At 38.0% G+C, this 11,693-nt stretch overlaps 1 protein-coding gene across 1 annotated transcript in view; it reads left to right on the plus strand.

Annotated features, from left to right (window-relative positions):
- ZNF385B (zinc finger protein 385B) overlaps positions 1-11,693 on the plus strand; it is a 384,484-nt gene that overhangs the window by 327,567 nt on the left and 45,224 nt on the right.

Below are 11,693 nucleotides of genomic sequence, written 5' to 3' on the forward strand. Positions count from 1 at the left end.
TTTCCAGGGATTCAGATTCAGCATTAGAAACTTGAGCAATAGAGTGGCTAATATCAAAAATCAAGAATTCCTCCATGTAATCAATCTCACCCATATCATTTTATGCTTAATCTTGCCAATGATATTTACTTTTCAAAGATCGCTAAATAGCAGAAAATATTTTTTAAAAGTTTAAAATGCAATGAATGCTGACGAAAACTATTGCTATTTCTCTTTATAACAAGTGTCACATTTCTTTTTTTTTTTTTTTAAAGATTTTATTTATTTATTTGAGAGAGAGAGAGAGTGAGAGAGAGCATGAGAGGGGGGAGGGTCAGAGGGAGAAGCAGACTCCCCGCCGAGCAGGGAGCCCGATGCGGGACTCGATCCAGGGACTCCAGGATCATGACCTGAGCCGAAGGCAGTCGCTTAACCAACTGAGCCACCCAGGCGCCCACAAGTGTCACATTTCATGTGTGTATGTCAAATCATATTAAATACCTGAGGGAATAATTTATTACACAATTTATATTTCCCCAGAACATGGAAATGCAGGGAAATTTTTATAAATTATTTTATCTGGCCAGCATAACCATCATGCCAAAAAAAAAGATAACAAGAAAAGGGTATAAATCATTTATTAAAGTAGAGTTTTAAATGTAGGAGTAAGATAACATGAAATTAAAATAAATAATATTAGAATGTTTGTAATACTCAATTACCAAGTAAAGCCAATGACCAATGCAAATCTGAATCTGGAGCTATATATTATATGTGTTATTTCCTGAGTTACTCCACCTCAGAAGCCATCTTCCAAAGAACATGTTCCAAGATTCATGTTTTTTTGCAAATACTAAAACAATAAACACTCTTGTTTGCAGATACCAGTAAATGTTTTTATAATTCCACATAGGAAACATAATAAAAATTATAGTCATTGGAAAAGAGTGTTTTTATCATGTTGAACATGATTTGTAGAAGTATATTTAATGCAATTTCCATCAAAAGTCCAATGGATTTTTTTGGCACTTGATAGAATCTTTCTCAACTCCCTATTCAAGAATTAAAGTGTTCCTTAAAAAATTGAGAAATATATGGTATCAATTCATTCAAAGTCTCAACATTGCGAGCTGTCCCCAGATTCATCTACAGACCCTGCACAATTCCAATCAAAATCCCAGAAAGCATTTTTGTAGAAAATGCCAAGCTATTTCTTAAATTATATAGAAAAGAAAAACCCTAGACTAGCCAAAGCTTTGTTTTTTTTTTAAGAACAAATTTTGAGGACCTTACTCCTTGATTTCAATAATTACCTTAAAACCTACAGCAATCAAGACTGTAATATTGGTGAAAGAATAGTAGATACGTTGATCAGTGGAACAGAATAGAGTCCAGAAATAGACCTAAAGCTATATGGTCAGTTGATCTTCAACAAAGTTGCAGTGACAATTCAATGGAGAAAGGTTAATCTTTGCAACAAATAGTGTAATTGGATAACCACATGTAAATTTAGAAAAAGAACCTTGACGGCTGTTTCACACAAAATTCCAAAATTAACTCAAATGGATTATTTTTTTTTAAGATTTTATTTATTTATTTGACAGAGAGAGCAAGAGAGCACAAGCAGGGGGAACGGTAGAGGGAGAGGGAGAAGCAGGCTCCCCGCCAAGCAGGGAGCCCAGTGCTGGGCTTGATCCCAGGACCCTGAGATCATGACCTGAGCCGAAGGCAGACGCTTAACCATCTGAGCCACCAAGGCGCCCCTCAAATAGATTATATATATAACTATAAATTGAAAAGTAAAAAACTTCAAGAAGAAAACACAGGAGGAACTCTATGTGACCTTGAATTAGGCAAAAGATTTCTTAGGAAACAAAAAGTTTGAACTATAGGGGCACCTGGGTGGCTCAGTCCGTTAAGCATCCAACTCTAGATTTTGGCTCAGGTCATGACCCAGGGTGGTGGGATCGAGCCCCACATTGGGCTCTGGCTCAATGTGGAGTCTGCCTGTTCCTTTTCCCTACAAACACAAATAAATAAATAAATAAATAAATAAATAAAATCTTTTTTAAAAAGTATGAACTATAAAAATATTGATATATTAGACATCATCAAAATTAAAAACTTCTCTTCAAATGACACTTATACTGTTAAGAAAATGAAAAGTTATAGACTGGGAGAAAATAATATAAAACATATGTCTTATATACAAAATATTTAAATAAGTTACAACTCAATAATGAATAATAAGTGGGCAAATGATTTGAACAGGCATTTTATCAAAGAAGAAAAATGAATGACAGATAAGTATGCAAAACAGTGTTCAATATCATTAGCCATTAAGGAAGTGCAGACCACAATTAGATACCCCTCCACCTATTAAAATGGTGGAAATTAAACAAATTGATAATACCAAGTGACAAGGATGAGGGGCAACTGGAACTCTCATTTGTTGTTGGTAGAAATACAAAATGGTGCAGGGACTTTGGAAAATAGTTTAATAGTTATTTGTAAGAAATTTTTAGGAAGTTTAGATACATTTTCCATACAACCCAGCCATCCAGTTTTTAGGTATTTATCTAGGAGAAATGAAAACTTATGTTTGTACATATGTGCCATTTATAAAGCTACTGCTTTATGCATAACTGCCTCAAACTGGAATTGACCCCAATGTCTATCAACTGATGAGTGGATCAACAAACAAAATATAGACATACAATGGAATACTGCTTAGCAATAAAAGAAATAGTGTACTGATAACATCCTACACAATGGGAGAATCTCAAAGACAGTATGCTAAATGAAAGAAATTGGACGCAAAGACTATGTACTATATGATTTTGCTTATATAACTTTCTGCAAAAGACAAAACTATGGGAACAGAAATCAGATCAGTAGTGAACAAGGACTGAGGGTGAGGTTAGGGAATCAACCACAAAGGGCGTAAGGGGTAAGAGGGAGCTTTTTAAGTGATGAAAATATTCTATATCTTCATTTTTGTGGTGGTGACACAACTGTTTTTGTTTTTCAAAACTCATACAACTAAATACCTCAAAAGGAATTTTACTGTATATAAAGTATACCTCAGTAACCCTGACTAGAAAAAAAAAATCAGCATGATAGGAGCCATGAAATATTTTGTAAGTAGAAGACTAATTAATGATAGAGACATAAATGCTAACTAAATTGAGCTACAATATTACTACTCAATTTAAGGTATAATAATTAAAGAACTTTTACAAGAAAACACAGAATAATAAATGCTAAAATAGATCCAAGTATATTTAATAGTTTTACATAGTTATTATCCAAATTTCTACAGTCACATAGCAAGTCTTCTGTTCTATATTTTTATGAGTCCATACATTGAGAAGCCATGCAGTATAGAATCTTGGATTAAGAGTCCCTGAAGGTGATTTAAATACTAATTTTGAACTTGATAAATCACTTCACCACTGTGGACCTCAGTTTCCTCTTCTGTTATAACCTAAAATAGACTACATGATCTTTGAGAGGACCATTCCAGCTCTATGATTAAATCATTTCCATGGCATTTCTGTTAGAAGGAACACTACATCCAAAAAAATAAATTAATTTAAAAAAAAAAGGACAGGGTATACAGCAATTGCACTACTAGATATTTACCCCAAAGATACAAATGTAGTGATCTGAAGGGGCACCTGCACCCCAGTGTTTATAGCAGCAATGTCCACAATAGCCAAACCAGGGAAAGAGCCCAGATGTCCACTGACAAATGAATGGATAAAGAAGATGTGGTATATACACACACACACACACACACACACACACACACACACACACACACAATGGAATACTACTCAGCCATCAAAAAAATGAAATCTTGCCATTTGCAACGGATGGAACTAGAGGGTATTATGCTAAGCAAAATAAGTCCATCAGAGAAAGACAAGTATCATATGATCTCACTCGTATGTGGAATTTAAGAAACAAAACAGAGGGTCATAGGGGAAGAGAGGAAAAAAATAAAACAAGACGAAATCAGAGAGGGAGACAAACCATAAGAGACTCTTAATCATAGGAAACAAACTGAGGGTTCCTGGAGGGGAGGGAGTTTGGGGCTGGGGCAACTGGGGGATGGACATTAAGGAGGGAACGTGATGTAATGAGCACTGTGTATTATATATGATGGATGAATCACTGACCTCTACCTCTGAAACCAATAATATATTATATGTTAATTGAATTTAAGTTAAAAAATTTAAAAATAAGTAAATAAATGAATGAATGAATGAAGGACAGGGTATAAATACCTCCACCTTACAGGTGGAATAAGTAGGACCCAAAAAGAATGACTAAGAGTTTTGTTTTTCATTTGTGTCAGGGTTGGGTTACGGGGAGGGGTGCCGGCCTTCTCTCTGTGCCCCAGAATCGCTCTGGGAGTAGGTTCACCTTTGACTTGAGTTTCATTTGATGTCAGTGATTTTCTTTGTATTTACTAATAGGGACGTGGAGAAATGTACACAGGTGAGCATGTGACCGCCAGCTTCCTTGTCACCGCTCAAAAGTTCTGTTGATAATGGAGAAAGAAATTAAATTTCTCAGTCATGCTTAGACTCTGGGCAGTAAAGCCACAAAGTCTGGATGGCAGATTCACAAATGTGACATATACATGTTCTCAGTGTTTAGTAATGGTGCTATAATCTGCACAGCTGAGCTCTGAAACAGCATTTTTTTATTTGGGGGAGAGTTTATTATTTTATAATTACCCTATTTACATTTTAATGTAAGAATTAAGAAGACGCTCATCCTTATTTTCTTTAATAACATTTCTAAATCAGCCTGAGACTGAATTGGCTTCACTCTTCAGTGTAGAAAATATGTTTATTGAAAAATCTGGAAGGCAGATTTGCACAGTAAACAGACTGCATTCCGTAGTTCTCCATTAGCCATGTAAAATGTACTGGGGCTGGCTTCATGCATTAAAATTCAATGTGACCTGGTTTAAGTGTCCCGTAGCCCCCTTTGTCCAGCTTTTATCTTCTCAGTAGAACTCCGCTGTTGGAAAGCAAAAGGCTACAGCTTTATTTACATGATATACTGTTATGCAAATAAGCAAGCATTAATCAGAGACATTTCCCAAATGAACCTTTACAAATTAACACTATTAGCTCTGCCAGGGGCAGGCACTTCAGTGCAGGAATAGTATGTCTTTCCAACTGAGTCCCAGACATTTGCACAAATTTGTGCAGCACCCAAATCCCTAGTTTCTTCTTGGCCACCTTTTTTTCCCTAACATGGCTTAAGCTCAGCACTGAGTGAGGTTGTCCTAAGCCTGAATGCCCCTTTCTTCAACAAATGAGTACACGGCAACTCTAGTGGGCTCATAAACTGATAAGCCTAAATCTGAATCTTTACCCTTTAGCTGGGAAATGCATTTCTAGAGGTAAGCCTTGCCAAGGAAATAGGCCTATATCCTGTTCTGTACTTGGCCTTAAAAAAGACTCAAAATTATTGGGCTTTCAGGTTTCATGTGAAAAGACCAGAAACAAGAGCTAACATAGACTTCTAAAATATTTTTTAAGGCTAATGTTTCTCTTTTTGGCTAGGTTGAAAGTTGGCAGATCCCAGATATTTTCTGATTTGCATATTAATTTCAATTCTTTGGATGATAGTAGCAGAAGAATAAAGGAAACTGATCCTTAAACAGATCTTACACAAAATCAGGGCAACTTGATTTAAAAATAGAGATGATCTCCTTTTATTATTATTATCTCAGAACACAGTTAATCATAAATACCCTTAATACACTACTGAGTCCTTTATGCTTCGCAGGCAAATCGAAACGAGAGCATAATGATCTTTTTAATCAAGTTTTATGTACTCTAATTTAGGAATTGACCCTGAAATTTTGATGCTTAGCATTAATACCACAATTGATTAAGCATGAGATGCAGTGTCCCTAATTGCTGACCCCACAAGCTTTCATTACTCATTTGGAGCTAACCCATTTGATGTTCCAAATTTACAGTATTACCTTTGAAGAGCACTATAAACTTTGAATCACTTACAGTTCGCATTTCTTTATTTTATCTTATGTGGTGGTTTCTCTAGGCTTTTAATTCTGTTGTGTTGTTCTTTGTCTTTGTTTCGGTTTTTGGACTTTGGTTATCCAAATAGCTCTACCTCTCATTTTAGCCCACTGGTCTTTTTGCTGTGTTCTATTTCCTCATGTCTCAAGGCCTAAACAAATGACCTCATGTCATCTCATTGATTTCAGTTGGACTACGTACAAATGGACAGGAAATTAAGGGTTTGCTTAGAAGTTAAAATGTCAGGTTGACCACCCATTTGTGTGAACATTTGGGTGGGTGACCTGACTCCCCTATTCTTGACTGTAAATCTGTCTGAAATTTCAGGATGTGCAGTCATTCAGGGATCCCCTCAGTTCCCCCAGGACCGCACTTGGTGTGTGACCAGTATGCCGGCTCGGCCTTTCCTCGGCCTTCTGCAATTTTCCTTTGGATAAGGTTATTTAAGTACACCCTCCTGGTTCTTTCGACCTCTCTCTCTCTCTCTCTCTTTTATTTTAATCATATGTCCACTTCCTGATTTCTCCAGCAGTTCACAGAGTGAGATACAAATTATCTGTCTTGCATAAACAAACTGCCCCCATTCACCATCTGCCACTTCAGAGGCTTTCGCGGGGGTTCTGCTAGAAGCCCCGGCGTCCTCCGTCATCCAGCAGAGATTTCAGCAGTCATGAGATTAGGGAGAAAGCCACAACTCTGGGTCCCACATAAACGCCCCTTCTGTGTGCTCTCGGCTGACCCTCCATCCCCTTTGGCCACCGGGCTTCACTCCACCTCTCCACCAGCTGCCGTGGGCTCGCAAGTCCCTGCAGCAGCTGCCCTACCTTCCCTGGGAAGGCCTGAGCGCCGGCAAACAGAAACCCGATGTCCCCTGCAGCAAAAGCGGAAGAGGCACTCAGCCGCAAGGGCAGCTACAAGCTCTTTAGGAGTCACCATATCTCATTCTTCCAGGGGATTCCACTTTTGCTACTGGCTGCCTAGTGCTTGCTTTTAACTCCAGAAATCCTGTCCATGAGTTATCGGTGTTCCCCTTTGCTTGTCAGAATAGGTTCTCTTCTACTAACAACTGCATTCCTCCTTCCTTTGTTCTCTACCTGCTTTCACCCCACCACTCTTCAACCTCTTCTCTTCCTCCCCTTCTTCCTCTTTCTCGGGCACAGAAGTACAACAAATACACTGTTTTTCCTTTCATTCTGGGACATCCGTAGTGCCTTCATGAAACTTGAGGTTTATAACTGGATTCATTGCTTTAAATCCAGAGGTACTTCACTTGAAAAATTATCTAGAAGGTAAAAACAAAAAAGCAAAACAAAACAAACACATTGAGCATATTATTTGAAACTCTAACCGGCATACTATGTAAAAAGAAATCAGTTTGTCCTGTGTTTTCCTGAATTCTCAGACATTGCATTTGGTAGTGCATTACCCCAACCAATATCTCAAGGAAAGCTTTGAACATTCTTGTTTCAATATTTGACCCTCCCTACATCACCACGGTCCCATACATCCGACAACTACCTACCTGTATTGATTCTACAGATCAACTGTTAACCGTTCCCTCCTCCCACCTATACAGACCACCATTGCCTGCGCCCATACACATCTGCTCTGTTTCTCTTAAAGTCCTCCAGATAGGGAAGCCTGAGTGGCTCAGTCGGTTAAGCAGCTGCCTTCAGCTCAGGTCGTGATCCCAGGGTCCTGGGATCAAGTCCCACATCGGGCTCCCTGCTCAGCAGGGAGTCTGCTTCTCCCTCTGCCTGCTGCTTTCCCTGCTTGTGCTCTCTCTCTTTCTGACAGATAAATAAACAAAATCTTAAAACAAAAAAAAGTCCTCCAGATAGCAGCTTTCTTAGCCTATTCATTTATTCTATGTTTATATTTATAAATCATATAAATTATATAAATACAATGTATAATTATATATATAATTTGTTGGGTTTTGTTTTAAAGAATTGATGCTGATAAAACGTGAGGGGCAGTTTTAAAAGTACCATGCCTCAGTGGCTAGGTTTTGCCTGTGTTAATAGTGACCTCCCATTCAGAAATGAAATAAGCCATGGGAGTTGGTCTTCACAGAAGTGAGTTTATGATGAAGGGTTTTGGAGAAAACCATACTTAAACCGAATTCTGCAGCCGATGAGTAAATAAAGAGATGCCAAGGTGATAATAATCTCATTGCTGGGTTGAGACCCTAAAAGCTAGTTGCAAACTTTACAACTATTTGTTATTAAGCAGTACAAATTATTAGATAAATGAATAATTTTGTAAGTTTGAAAAGCCAATTGATTCTCTCAAGAAACAGTCACTGAAGATAGAAGGAATCAATAGCATCAAATGGAAATCTAGAAAATAGCCTGTTTTTGTCAAACATTTTACATTTTTCCCATAAATAAGACTATTTATATTGATTCTTAGGTGTGGAGGGTAGCGAAGCAGATAGGAGGTAATTAAAAGTATAAATCTCAGGAGCTTGGGAAGGTAATTCTCTGCTTTGCAGACAGAGCTGACACAATGATGAACATTTTTTGCTTCAACTTGACAGAAATATAGCATGGTTCTAGGGAAAAGGACATGCCGAGCTCAAAGTTGTCTTCAATAACTCTGCTTAACAAAGCTCTTAACAAAGTGTAGTCAGCTTTTTTGAAGCATATAGTAGTTACTTATTAAATTAAAAAAAAAAAAAACTTGCATCCAAAGTAGGCAGACAATATTACAAAAATGTCAGTCTTTCTCAGCACTCCCTTATTTTAAATGTATATTTGGATAATTTAGAATCGATTTTAAATTCATCACTGAAGGAAAGACTAGGATAAAAGTGAAGTTTTTTTAAAAAGGTAAGCATTAGGGGCGCCTGGGTGGCTCAGTCAGTTAAGTGTCCGACTCTTGATTTCGGCTCAGGTCATGATCTCAGGGACCTGGGATTGAGCCCTGAGTCAGGAAAGTCTCCTTGTCCCTCTCCCCCTCGCCCCCCAGTTTGTGCTCGCTCTCTTTCTCTCTCTCTAAAATAAATAAATAAATAAAAAAATTTTTAAGTGAGCATTATGACTTAAAAAGACTCATCAGATCTTATATTTAACTAATGAGGAAATTATGCAACACAAGTAATTCAACATTTTTCTGACTTTTCTTAAAATTCATAGATGCCTCACATGACATGCTACTTCAGGTATTCATACGTGTTCAATAATATTCAAAGTTAGGATGATCAGCCAATATGATGCTGTGAAGAATAATAGCAAGTATGAATGTTACAAGGAAAGTACCAAAAACCACCCCCACATATCAGAATACATTCTTAACAGAAACCATTCGGTATCTACAATTCACTATCAGTACTACAAGCTTTGGTACATTTCCATTAAATACAGGTTTGCTGAGCAAATTTTTTAAAGAACTTTATACATTTTAAAAATTTTATTTATTTATTTATTTATTTATTTGAGAGTGGGAGGAGAGAGAGAGAGCCCACGGGGAGGCGGGGTGGGCAGAGGGAGAGGGAGAGAGACCCAGACAGACTCTGGGGTGAGCACAGAACCTGACAAGGGGCTTGATCCCAGGACCTGAGTTCATGACCTGAGCTGAAACCAAGAGTTGGACACTCAAGCAACTCAACCACCCAGGCTCCCCTGGTGACCAAGTATTAATAACACCTTTAAAAAACACTGTGGGACTTCTTTTTTCCTGTGTAAAATCCCTGTGTTAGTAACTCTTGTAGGCAAAAGTAAAAGAATCCTGAAGGCATTTTCGAGTCATTTTGTTGGTGATTTTTGTCATCTAAGAGTTCTCTTGCCACTTAGGGGTTGAGGAAGATTGTTGAAGGCTTGAGTATTTTCCTTCTTTGCTAGGTATGGATTTTTCTTTAGTTTAGATTGGTTGTGGAATCCTTAACAGTAAGATGGTGTTTCCCTCAATTTTTGTGGTTTGGTATTCTTCAGTTAAAATTTTATTTAACATATAATTAGAAATCAGGTAGAATTTTGAGGCTGAACACCTATAAGTTTCCTAAATAACTAGCTGCTGGTTTAAAGTTTATATTCAGGCTTTCTGTAGGACATGTTTGGTTCCCCATAGCTTGTCTTATATTCTGTATGCCTGTGTAGGCAACGGGCTATAAATTTCACAACCTTTACAACAAGAAAAAGGTATCACTAATGTAAGACAAAAACAAAACAAAAAAGCTGGATGCAACAAAAAGTAAATTTGTCTACTCCATTGCTTTCAAGCAAGTGGCTGGTTTAATACAGTTCAGAACATCCTGCAAAAGAGGTAACTTTTAGCTACTTTCATCTCTCAAGCAGGAATTTGAATAACATGTGATATCATTTGCTCTAGAGGCCAAAGAACTTTAGATATGGTGGGTCAGCATAAAGATCAGTTCTGGGGGGAAAACCTGACTGGAATTTTATGATACATGGCTCAGGTTGAGGGCAGGGGATAATAGCATATGAGGAAGCATTGCTTTAGCCAATTTCTAAAATTTCAAGGTAGGGATCTTTGTTGGAAAAAATAGTGTTGCTTGTTAATGTGACTTCTTCAAGGAGAGTAAAGAAGCGGTGAACTTAGTCAGAGACAGAAGAGTGTCAAAATAGTTCCTGCCCAGAAAGGAGGATTCCAGAAATAGAAGACAGTTTCCCCATCCTCATAGACCCAATTATCTTACTAGGGAAACAAATACACTTAGAAACACCACTAAACTGTATAATGTTAACTGTAGGGTAATATAAATCTAGAAAAGGATTCCAGCACATGGGCTGGAATAACCGCAATCAGAAAGTTAGCATTTGATGGATGCCTGTTTTTCTTCCAGGCTCTATAGTAGATACTCTCCACCTATATTATCTCTGTATTTGCACAGAGGTTCGTGATTCTGAAATTAGGTTCATGAAACTATGGAAAGCTTGAGAGAGGGGCACCTGGGTGGCTCAGATGGTTAAGCGTCTGCCTTCGGCTCAGGTCGTGATCTCAGTGTCCTGGGAACAAACTCCACATAGAGGGGACCCCCCCCCCCAGGTCAGGCTTCCTGCTCAGTGGGGAGTCTGTTTCTCCCTCTGCCTCTGCCCCTCCCCCTGCTTGTGTGCTCACTCGCTGGCGCTCTCTCTCTCTCAAATAAATAAATAAAATCTTTACAAAAAGAAGACAAGAAAAGCTTGAGAAATGGTCAGGATGAGAGAGAGAGAGAGAGACTTGAAGAATTATAAAATACTAGAGCTAAAACAGATGGGACTTCTTAAGGATGTAGTCTATGTATAGGCCACAGGGGGTCCATGAATGCTCCAAAATTATGCAAAATTTTGCCTATCTGCATAGCTGAAACCACAATTATTTAAGATGATGATTAAAGTGATTGACTCTTTCATTCTCACAGAGTGAATGTTCCACAGCTTCCTTTGGCAAAATGTTCCAGGATTTAATGATTTTTAGTGGCTAGTATTTCATCTTACCTAAGTCTTGAAAGAAAGAAGAAAGAATAGGAAGGAAGGAAAGAAGAGGGAAAGGAAAAGGAACAGAAAGGACAGGAAAGGACAGGAAAGGGAAAGGAAAGGAACGGAAAGGACAGGAAAGGGAAAGGAAAGGAACAGAAAGGAAAGGAAAGGACAGGAAAGGAAAGGAAAGGAAAGGACAGGAAAGGAAAGGAAAGGAAAG

The sequence above is a fragment of the Phoca vitulina genome, unplaced genomic scaffold, assembly GCF_004348235.1.
Source record: "Phoca vitulina isolate PV1807 unplaced genomic scaffold, GSC_HSeal_1.0 scaffold1, whole genome shotgun sequence".
Classification (NCBI taxonomy): Eukaryota; Metazoa; Chordata; class Mammalia; order Carnivora; family Phocidae; genus Phoca; species Phoca vitulina.